Source organism: Petaurus breviceps, unplaced genomic scaffold (genome assembly GCF_028583685.1).
Source record: "Petaurus breviceps papuanus isolate PSGF00001 unplaced genomic scaffold, PetGlider_PUasm1.0 173, whole genome shotgun sequence".
Classification (NCBI taxonomy): Eukaryota; Metazoa; Chordata; class Mammalia; order Diprotodontia; family Petauridae; genus Petaurus; species Petaurus breviceps.
In genome coordinates, this window is record NW_027185759.1 from 30,379,750 (window position 1) to 30,391,671 (window position 11,922).

General features: G+C 38.5%; 1 long non-coding RNA gene across 1 annotated transcript in view; it reads right to left on the reverse strand.

Moving 5' to 3' along the window:
- Positions 1 to 1,109: 1,109 nt before the first annotated feature.
- LOC138157762 (uncharacterized) overlaps positions 1,110 to 11,922 on the reverse strand; it is an 85,817-nt gene continuing 75,004 nt past the window's right edge. Inside the window, exons 4-5 of the long non-coding RNA XR_011167450.1 lie at positions 4,013 to 4,138; positions 1,110 to 3,612 (exon numbers count right to left, since the gene is read on the reverse strand). This is a non-coding gene — a long non-coding RNA (uncharacterized lncRNA). The remainder of the gene's footprint in view (positions 3,613 to 4,012; positions 4,139 to 11,922) is intronic.

Genomic DNA, 11,922 nt, shown 5'->3' on the forward strand with positions numbered 1-11,922 from the left:
GAAGTTCTTCTCAATCCCTGGGGTCACACTCTTCCCTACATCCCCCCTCAGAGCCCTAGAGAAAGTAGGCTCAAACTTACCAAAGTTTCTACATAGTATCCACCACACCAGTTCCACTTCCAAATGCAGCATGGTAGCATAGTCAACGGGATGGATAAGTCTGCATCTCTGCTACTGCCTAACTAGACCCTCTGGTCACTTTGGACTTCTCTACTTACTGTCTGATTTCTGGCAAATCTCAGCATGGACTTCACACCCAGATTTCTGGTGGCTTGCTTTCTTGACCATTGGAAGTTCACAAGGTCCTAACCATCACCAATGACTTTCACCATAAAACAGGAAAGAATCAGTGCAGAAGCAAAGAGGAGAGACCATCAGATGAGAAGGCCCCAGATCTCTAATCTTAGAGCATTGTTTCATTCACTGGAATTCAAGCAGATGGGAAAAAGATGAACTAAGCCAGAATCTTTCTCTTTTTTTCTTCAATTTTTAAAAAACATTTTTATTTAAAGTTTTGAGTTCCATATTCTATCTGAACTCCCTCCAACCCCTTCCCCCTCCCTGAGATGGTAAACAATCAGACATGGGTTATACATGTGCAATCATGTAAGACATCTCCATATTTGTTATTTTGTACAAGAAGACTCGAATAAAAGAAAATGTAAGAGATAAAGTAAAAAATAACATGCTTCAGTCTGTATTCAATCAATATCAGTTCTTCCTCTGGAGGCAGATAGTTTGCTTCATCATTAGTCCTTTGGGATTGTCTCAGATCATTGTATTGCTGAGAATAGTTAAGTCAGTCACAGTTCTTCATCAAGTAATATTGCTGTTAGTGTGTACAATATTCTCCTGGTTCTGTTCACTTCACTATGCATCAGTTCACATTAGTCCAGGTTTTTCTGAAATCATCCTGCTTTTAATTCTTATGGCACAATAATATTCCATTACAATCATATACCACAGCTTGTTTAGCCATTGCCCAACTGATGGGCATCCCTTTGATTTCCAATTCTTAGCCACCACAAAAAGAATTGCCATGAATATTTTTGTACAAATAGGTTCTTTTCCCTTTTTTCTGTCTTTGGAATATAGACCTAGCAGTAGTATGCAGTTTTATAGCCCTTTGGACATAGTTCCAAATTGTTCTCCAGAATGGTTGGATCAGTTCACAAGTCCATCAACAATACATTAGTGTCCCAGTTTTCCCACATCCCCTCCAACATCCAACATTATTCCTTTTTTTTTTTTTTGGTCATATTAGCCATTCTGATAGGTGTGAACTGGTACCTCAGAGTAATTTTAATTTGCATTTCTCTAATCAATAGTGATCTAGAGCAATTTTTTCACATGACTATAGATAACTTTGATTTCTTCATCTGAAAACTGCCTGTTCATATCCTTTGATCATTTATCAATTATGGAATGACTTATATTTTTTAAAAATTTAACTCACTTCTCTATATATTTGAGAAATGAGGCATTTATTAGAGATACTTGTTGAAAAAAAATTTCCATTTTATGCTTTACTTATAATTTTGGTTGCATTGGTTTTGTTTCTGCAACATTTTCTTTACTTTTATATAATCAAGATTATCTATTTTACATTTTGTAATATTTTCAATATCTTCTTTGGTCCTAAATTCTTCCCTTATCCACAAATCTGATAGATAAACTATTCCATGTTCTCTTAATTTGCTTATGGTATCACCCTTATGTGTAAATCACATACCAATTTTGACCTTATCTTGGTTGGTGTGAGATGTTGGCCTGTGCCTAGTTTCTGTCATGCTGTTTTCTGTTTTTCCAAGTAGTTTTTGTCAAATAATGAGTTTCTTGTTCCAAAAGCTCAGATCTTTGGGTTTATCATATACTAGATTAATATGATCATTTACTATAGTGTGATTTGTACCTAATCTATTCCATTGATCCACCACTCTTTCTTAGCCAATACCAGATTGTTTTAATAATTACAGCTTTTTAATAGAGTTTGAGATCTGGTACAGCTGGATCATCTTCTTTCACTTTTTTTTATTCCCTTAATATCTTTGAGCTTTCATTCTTACAGATGGATTTTGTTATTGTTTTTTCCAGCTCTATAAAATAATTTTTGATAGTTTGATTATCTCTTTGTATCTTCAAACAACCAGAAGATCAGTGCAATTGTTATCCTAATTTAATGGAGGGGGAAACTGAATCAGAAAGAGGTTAAATGACTTGCCCAGGAACACACAGTCAGTATGTGTCTAAGGCCAAATTTGAACTCAGGTCTTCCTCTCTCCAGATCCAGCTCTCTATCTGCTGTTCTCCCTAGCTTCCTTTGTGCATATAATATATACTTGTGTGTGTATGTGTGTGTGTGCGTGTATGCACACACGTGTATATATGCACATATAGCAGAGCCACGTTGTTGCAACACCAGTATTCTCCATTGAATTTACATGACTATGATTCATGGAACACTGCAATCTTATCGGATGAGGACAAACCATAGCAGGAGAGGAAATGCCCACATCAATGAAATCGCGGCTCTATTCAAGCTTCAAATCAATCAGCATTTATTCAGGACCCATATACTAGGCTCATGCTTGGTGCTAGGCGTATAGACACAGAACCGAAACAATCCATCGACAAGCATTTATTAAGCTCCTGTTCTGTGCTAAGCACTGGGGATTGAAGACAGAACACAGTCAGTGCCTTCAAGAAGCTTACATTCTGTTGGTGTAACCAGCATGTATAAATATATATATACTGAACTATCCAAGCCAAGAGTAGCCAATATCCCTAAAGAAGCAGATGTAATCAACACAATCATTAATCAGCATCTCATTTATTGACATACGAGTAAGGAAAATAATTTGTTAGCTAAAGTAAGACCCCATGTCCTGATTACAATTGTCATTATGTGAAAATGCTGAATAGAACTTGAGTTCCTTCTAGGCAAATACTTGGAATTCACCAACACTTTTTTAAAAATTACCATGTATGTCTTTGACCAGGGTAATGAATTTAAACAGGTTTTTTTCAAACCAAAAAATGATCATACCTGACAATAACAATAGAAATGCTACTTTAATGGATGTTCTATGTGTTGAGTGTTCTATGTATGTATGTATGTATGTATAGATAGATAGATAGATAGATAGATAGATAGATAGATAGATAGATAGATAGATAGATAGATAGATAGATAGATGGTCCCACTATAGCACTGTTCTTAGTATACATACTGGGACACCATATGAATATGACTATCTTGTAACAAGATCTTTTGAGCTCTTTATTGATTTAACCCCATTGGATTGGATTGGCTAGTTCTGCCTCAGATCAAATTTTCCTCTAGAGTGAACTGTCATAACAAGGTTCCAATCTATTACAGGTATGCCCTGGTTTAAGAAAACCCACAGTATGGGATTATTTGCCCCACAGGGTTTTATTAAATAGTGAGGGCCCCCCCCCCAGGGCATTGAAAATATGATCTGGCTTTACCCAATTTGATTGTTACCACAAGTTTTTTGGGAATCCGAAAAACATCAATGGATATTGATGGACTACTCACTTTTGGACAAATGTCCCATAGCAACCTGTTTATCATCAGGTGATTTCCAGGTCCTGGGGGAAGAAAAAAGAAGAGTATTAAGCCTAGTACAGAGAAATGGTCTGAGCAAGAGACTGACCTGGGGAAAGAGGCTTGTTTTATTTTGTAAAAAGAAAGAACTAGAAGGAAAAAAATCTATTTACTTTGTGAATTCTTTCAGATATAATATAGAGGCCCAACATATGGCAAGCTTGGGACTTTAATGAACTCAATAAATAAACAGTTTATTTGATTTTAATATTAAATTATCACAATCAACTCATTTACTTTTTTAAAACATTTTTTCAGGGCCAGAAAAGATATTTCTATTGGAAAAGAAGATGGAAGGACAGCTCCAATTTATGTATTCACTTAAAGATAAGGTACCAGAGTCCCACACATTATGACAAAACATATATTGATATTTTGACTCACCTTTGTTCCAGAGGCATAACTAAGATGGAACAGCTGAGGCTTTGACCCAGGGTGTCAAAATGAGGAGGGCGCCAACAACAGTCATGCTCTTCCAGGAGATAGAAATAACTGAATATAGCACCTCATCTGCAAGAATAATTAGTTATAGTAGGAAGTTACTAAATAATGATTCCTCCTTCCCCTTCTTCCCTCTGTCTAATTCCTCCAGAAACTATCACCATGCCCCATGGATAAGAGACTCAAGGGAGCTCCTCCTGACTCAGTCATGACTGGTTCCTTTTCCCAAAGGAGGCCCCCTTAGTTCCAATAGGGTCCCGGTCCAGGGTCAGTCTCCTCTCTACTAGGATGGGATCCCAAGGTCTTTCTCATTCTTAACTGCTTGCCTCAGGCAGGATCATCAATGACAACTGAATTTTGTTCAGTCGAACCAAGATACTGTGATACAATGGAAAGAGTATTAGGTCTGAAGTCAGAGTCTGGGCTCCAGTCCTGTCTCTGATACTACTTGTGTGATCTTGGATAGGTCTTTTCAATCAATCAACATTTATTAAGTACCTATTGTGTTCTAGACACTCTATGAAGTGCCAAGGATACAAATTACCCTCAAGGAAGTCACTATCACCATCTCCCAGTTGGGTCTCAGTTTCCTCATCTATAAAATGAACAGAATTGGACCACATGACTTCTTGAGTTCTTTTTCAGCTCTAACTCTATAATCTTACTGGCTGTGTTACCTTAGTCAAGTCACTTAATCTCTCTAGGATTCAGTTTTCTCATCTGAAGAATGAAGGAGTTGGGCTATATGACCTCTGCAAAATGATTTGCATTCAGCAGGGTCTGTTTTGATGGGAACCAAAAAGTGAATACAGATTTCTTGGGATGGCTAAGGGGCTTTGACAGCATTTGTTAAACAAACTTGCCATTACATGTCTTTCTTACAAGTCCTGGGAGACCACTTCAGATGTGACTCACCTTCAAGCTTCAAGGCAGAGAGATCAAATCATTTATTGGTGTAACTGGTATACGTGTGTTGTTGATATTTAGAGCAAGCTTTCCCCAAGTTTCATTCCTCAAAATGTTCATAGTGTAATAAATCACTCATCTTCCTGCTGTCACCATAGGTGGGTAGTAAGATGCCTCTTGTACCCTTCAGAGTGATGGCATGAAGACTCCTCATGCACAAAACCTGTCATCACCTTAGTTTGTTTTTTTTATTTTTAACATTTTTGTTTAAAGTTTTGAGTTGCAAATTCTATCTCTCATTCACTCCCTCCCTTCCCTCTTCCCTGAGAAGGTATGCAATTAGATATAGGTTACACATGTGCAATCATGTAAAATATTTCTATATTTGGCATTTTATTACAAGAAGACTAGAATAAAAGAAAAAAGATGAAAGTGGAAAAATAACATACTTCAGTCTATATTCAATCATTATGAGTTCCTTCTCTGGAGGCACATAGTATACTCCATCATTAGTCCTTTGAGATTGTCTCGGATCATTGTATTGCTGAGAACAGCTAGGTTATTCACAGATCCTCGTTGAACAATATTACTGTTACTGTGTACAGCATTCTCCTCATTCTACTCACTTCATTATGCATCAGTTCATGCAAGTCTTTCTGGGTTTTTCTGAAATCTTCCTGCGTATAATTCTTATAGTACAATAATAATCCATTACAATGATATACTGTAATTTGTTTATCTGTTCCCAAATTGCATCCCTTCAATTTCCAATTCTTAGCCACCACAAAAGGATTTACTATAAATATTTTTGTACAAATATGTCCTTCTCCCTTTTTTTGGATGTCCTTGGGATATGAACCTAGCAGTGGCATTGTTGAATGAAAGGTCATACACAGTTTTATAGCTCTTTGGGCATAGTTCCCAAATTGCTCTCCAGAATGATAAGTTCACAACTCTACCAACAGTGCATTAATGTCCCAGTTTTCCCACATCCCCTGGCACTGAATAGATTAATTTAGGTAGGATTGTCACTTATATTATATTGGCTTAGCCTACCCATGAGCAATTAATATTTTCCCAATTGTTTAGATCTGACTTTCTTTGTGTGAACAATGTTTTATAGTTATATTCCTATAGGTCCTGGATTTGTTTTGGCAGGTAGACTCCTAAGTATTTTATACTGTCTACAATTATTTTAAATGGAATTTCTCTTCTATCTTTTTCTGCTGGACTTTGTTGGCAATATATAGAAATTCTGGTGATTTATGTGAGTTCCTTTTGTATTCTGCAACTTTGCTAAAGTTGTTAATAATTTCAAGTAGTTTTTTAGTTGATTCTCTAGGATTTTCTAAGTATAACATCATCTGCAAAAAATGATAGTTTTATTTCCCCATTGCCTATTCTAATTCCCTTAATTTCTTTTTCTTTTCTTATTGCTAAAGCTAACATTTCTAGTACAATATTAAATAATAGAGGTGGTAAGGGGCATCCTTGCTTCACCCCGATTGTATTGGGCAGGCTTCTAGCTCATCTCCATTACAGATAATGCTTGCGGATGGTTTTAGATAAATAATATTTATCATTTTAAGGTAAGCTCCATTTATTCCTATGCTCTCTCATGTTTTTAATAGGCATGGATGCTATATTTTGTCAAAGGCTTTATATAGATCTATTGAGATAATCATATGATTCCAGTTGGCTTTGTTACTGGTATGGTTAATTACATTAGTGAGGCCAGCTGCTGCTGCTACCCTTGGACTTTACTCCCCTCCTACCCCAGTGAGACAGACCTTTCCTGCCAATCTGGTAAGCTGCTTCCCTGCTCCTAGAACAATTCTAAGGCGGTTTTCTCATTGTTTGGAAGGGAATTTGGGAGGGCTTAAGAGGGCTCCATCCTCACTCTGCCATCTTGGCACCAGAAATCTATCGCCTTAGTTCTTAATAGCTAACATCTCTAGCTTTCTAGTTCACGAAGCATCATGTATAACCTTCTCTCTGATCCTCACAACCCTGTGAAGTAGGGGCTATTATTATTGCCATTTTACAGAGGAGTAAACAGAAGCCAAATGATTTACCCCAGGGTCAAAAGATAATTTGATCATAGAATCAAAACAGAAACCAAAGGAAATATTTAAATACACAAGAGGTCTATGGGGGAGGAATGGTGTCCAGGGAAAAAAAGGAATTGGTTTTAACAAGGTTGAGAGGGAAAAGAAGTTCACCAGCCCTCATGTTAGATATGAAAGTGACCTTGAAGTACCTTGAGTACAACTTCATTTCACAGATGAGGCAACTGAGGCTAAAAGAAGTTAAATTACAGATGAGGAAACTCAGTGTAACTTGTAATCATGTCACTGGTAGGTAACTAAGGCAGACTTTAAACTGAGCTCTTGCTGATTCCAAGTCTGGCACTTTAGCCCCTATGCCACCTAGCTGTCCCTTATATCCTTTAGAAAGGGACCTGTCACTAATAATTCGTCAGATGATTTCCATTCTGGTTACAGCATATTCCTACCTCCAAAATAAGTTTGATACATCCCCATAGATGCTATTGGTGTCCACTGGAATAAGGTTTGCCATTTTATCAGATAATGTCCCTGGCAATTTTTCTGCACTCTTCTGCTATGGCATAAATGGGGGGGTAATGGGGATCAAGCCTCACTCTCATCAGTTCTACTAGGGATGTATCACAAAATCAGAAATATTCAGAGTTGCAAGGGACAACAGAGGCCATCAAGTCAAATCTGTATGTGAAAAACATCCCCTCTGCAAGATTTTGTTTTGTTTAGTAGTTTTCAGTAATGTCCAAATCTTTGTGACCCCATGGATCATACTGTCCATGGAGTTTTCTTGGCAAGAATACAGGAGTGGTCTACCATTTCCTTCTCCAGTTCTTTTAATAGATGAGGAAATGGAGGCAAACAGGGTTAAGTGACTTGCCCAGGGTCATACAGCTAGTAAGTTTCCAAGGCTGAATTTTAACTCAGGTCTTCCTGACTCCAAGTCTGGTACTCTATCCACTGTGCCACCTAGCTGCCCACATTCTGTAAGATAGATGCCAAATTTGTAGCCTTTCAACTTTTGCCTGAACACATCAATTGACTGAGAATTGTCTCCTTCCAAAGGTAGTCCATTCTGGTTTTGAACTGCTCTTATAGTTAAGAAGTTTTTCCTAACACTGAGCTTAACTCTGTATCTTTGCATCTTCCCCCTCTTGCCCCTGATTCTGTCCTCTAAGGCCACAGAGAACATCTAATCCCTCTTCTATATGACAATCTTTAAAATATTTGAAGACGGTTACACTTCGGTGCATCTTCTCCTTATTTAACATCCTAAGTGCCTTCAGCTTGATTCTAATTTACTCAAAATCTGCTGCATTTTCTCAAAATCCTTCACCATTCTGGTAGAAAACTACTCTTCTTCTTGGAGAAAAAACTTGGGAAAGTAAAGGGAGAATTATTATTATTGTTGTTGTTATTGTGTCAGAAGGTAGGATTTGAACTCAGGTCTTCCTGACCCTAAGTGCACTGCTCTATTCATTATCCCCACCTGGCTGTCTCATCTCCAGAGATATATCACAGTCTACATTACTTAAAAGGATTTAATAAACTTAATGTAATTTTTAAGAGCAACAAAAAATAAGCAAATAAAAAATGATTGAGCTTCATGCTGATGCCCCAAGGTCTCTGTCTCTGCCTACCAGGTACAGGATGTGCCTTACACTCAACTGAAGACATTCTTTCCCCAGGCATGATTTACAATATGTGCCCAGGTACAAAAATGCTAGTACAGAATGAAGAATGAAGTTGGGAGGCATTTGAGTCATTTTCTGAGCTCTCCCTGGGAAGGGTGCTGAAATACCAACACATCAACCACTTTCCCTTCTTTTGACCCATTGGTTACAGTCTAAAGAATTCAGCTAGGAACCCAAGTAAGTCTGAGCCAACCTCAGCCCCAATGTAGCCTGTTGGAAATGTGGTATCACTCGAACCCCTGACCTCTTGTTCACACGTGTGTCTTTTCTTAGTCCTAGGAATGATCAGTTGTGCATACAAGCAAACAGATTTGGATTTTACTGAGATTGATGACAGTGGTAATAAAAGTAGCCTTCTAAAAGGCCAACACTGCCAGCAAAGTAACAGTTAAAAGGAGATTTTTAAGGGGCAACTAATACATTAGATCTTGTCAATGAGATTCCTTTTGGCAGTAATAAATTCTGGAGATTAACTTAAACCAAATGTTTGTTACAATGGAAACAGACTCATGTTAACAGTTAGGATTATCATTCCGTTTAACCCTTATTGTCATCACATTCAAATGTAACCTTCTGGGCCTCCCTTGATCATTTTCTTCTTTTGATAAATTCCATTTGAAATGAAAGCCAACAAAAGGCCTCCCTTAATATTGTTTTAAGAACTATGTTGCTGCTTAATTCCCTTTTTAAAAGCTCTGTGGGTTTGGGTTTTCATTTCATTTTGTGTTGGAGAGGCAGAGGGGGAGGGGGCAGGGCTTCTCGTAGTTATGGGTCCAAGCAGTGGAGAAAAGAAAAAGCAGAACAAATTTCTGCGGATTCTTTGATCACAATTGGCCTCACCTGGAGGTGGTTCCAGATTTGAGGCCCAGGCTTCAGCAAAGGTGCTTAGGTTGTGCTTTTCCTTGATTTGACTAAGAATTCAGTTTCTACTTTTATTCCTCATAGTAGTTGTCCAGGTGAGAAACTCACTTGACTACATAGCATGGTGGGCTGCACCTGTAATCCCAACAACTAGGGGAGACTGAAGCTGATAGATCCCTTGAGTTCAGGGGTTCTGAGCTGCAGTATGGATAAAGTCAACCAGGTGTCAACACTAAGTCTGGCATCAATATGGTAAGCTCTCTCAACCCCAAACCCAACCCCAGAGAGCAAGGTTCCAACAGCTGGCCTAAGGAGGGAAGAACCACTGACCCTGTTGGAAATGTAACAATAAGTTCTGGTCTGTCAGTAGCCTTTGCACTTCAAGCCTGTGTGAGTTGGGTAGACAAAGACAAAGATGAAGATGAAGGAAAAGGAGAATATGGAGGAGGAGGGAGAAGAGGAGAAGGAGGAGGAGATGGAGGAGGAAGAGAAAGAAGAGGAGGAGGAGGAAAAGAGAAAGAAGAGGAGGAGGAGAAGATGGAGAGGAAGAAGAAGAATTAATCTGATTTAATCTCTTAGAGGAAGGATGAACAGGCCATATGACCTTAAGTGAATAAGATCTAAAGTGAACTTGGTACCTTCCACTTGTAGGATTCAGGGAAGCTAAAAACTGAGGACCAATGTTGTGTCATTTCATGAAATATTTTTTGAAATGCAGTTTATTATTTGGGTAACAACTTTCAGAAATCATCCTGAAATATTATATTACTGTTGTTTGATAAGCAGATACTTCCCTCTTCGAATCTAGTTTAATAGAAGAGAGGCAGGATTGCAAGGTGTGCCATATTGGGAGTTAGGTGTGGGTTTTAGATCTGGTTTGACCACTGACTACTTGGGTGGCTTTCAGGAAGCTGTTTAACCTGCCTGTGCCTCAGTTTGTCCATCTGTAAAATGAAGGAAAATAAGGAGTACCTTAAATTTGCTTCTGTTCGTGTTCTGCATATGTTTTCTTTAATTCCTATAAATCAATCCAAGTCAATAAGCTTTTATTGAGCACCTATATGCTAGATAGAAGCAATGTAGCATTGTAGATAGAGACCTGACCTCAAAACCAGAAAGATCTGGAAAGTCTTACCTTTGACCCGTATTGGATGTGTGACCCTGGGTAAGTGACTTAACTTCTAAGTGAACTAGGCAAATCTCTAAGACCATAAATTGCAGAGAATATGTTGACCTGCATTGATAGAGGAAGTGTCCTCACTCAGGATTTTCTTTTACCAAAGAAAACATTGATTCAGTCCCTATCCCTTATCCAACTATATGCCAAGCTATGGGAATTCAAAGACAAAAATGAAATAGTCCTTAACCTCAAGAAACTACTTTCATCTAAATAGTTAGTTAACTTTGTGCATATCCTAAAGTTAATTAATGTTCTGGTATATGCCAGTGCAACATATATTCAAGTAAATATAGAATAAAAAAATCCAAGAGGTAAGAGAACACTAACAGAGTCTGGAGGTGAGAAATGGAAGATGAGGGAAGGTCTGCTGGAGGACGTGTCACCTAACCTGAATTTTGAAGGAAGAGAAGGTTTCTAAGAAGTAGAGGGGGAAAGAGAGACATAAAACGTTATGCTTCTGGGTATGACCTTGGATGCTGCTTTAGAGTCATTCCCAGTTGGAGGAGGGAATGCTGACTCCACACTCTATTAATTCATGAGAAGAGGATTTGGTGCAAAAGCTTGGGAGAGAGGAGAGACATTCTCCACTCCTGCTTTGAAAGAGGACCAGAATAGTTTCCAGACATTCTTCAGAACTGATCCCAGGGAAGAGAGAGGAAAAATCTTTGGAAACTTCAAAGATATAGGGGAATCTGGTGGATCAACATGTAACCAATTTCCAGATTATCTTCCTAAAGACTGATGGAAGGAGCAGCTAGGTGGAGCAGTCAACAGAGCACCGGCCCTGGAATCGGAAGGACCTGAATTCAAATCCGACCTCAGATACTTAACACTAGCCATGTGACCTTGGGCAAGTCACTTAACCCCAATTGCTCTGCCCTACCTCCTCAAAAAAAAAGCAAAAAAGACTGAAGAGAATTACCCCCTTGGTGATCTCTCTCTCTCTCCCTCCCTCCCTCCCTCCCTGTCTCTCTCTGTCTCTTTGTCTCTCTGTCTCTCTCTCTCTGTCTCTCTCTCTGTCTCTCTCTGTGTCTCTCTCTGTGTGTCTCTCTCTCTGTCTCTCTCTCTGTCTCTCTGTCTCTCTCTCTCTGTCTCTCTGTCTCTCTCTCTGTCTCTCTCTCTCTGTCTCTCTCTCTCTGTCTCTCTCTCTCT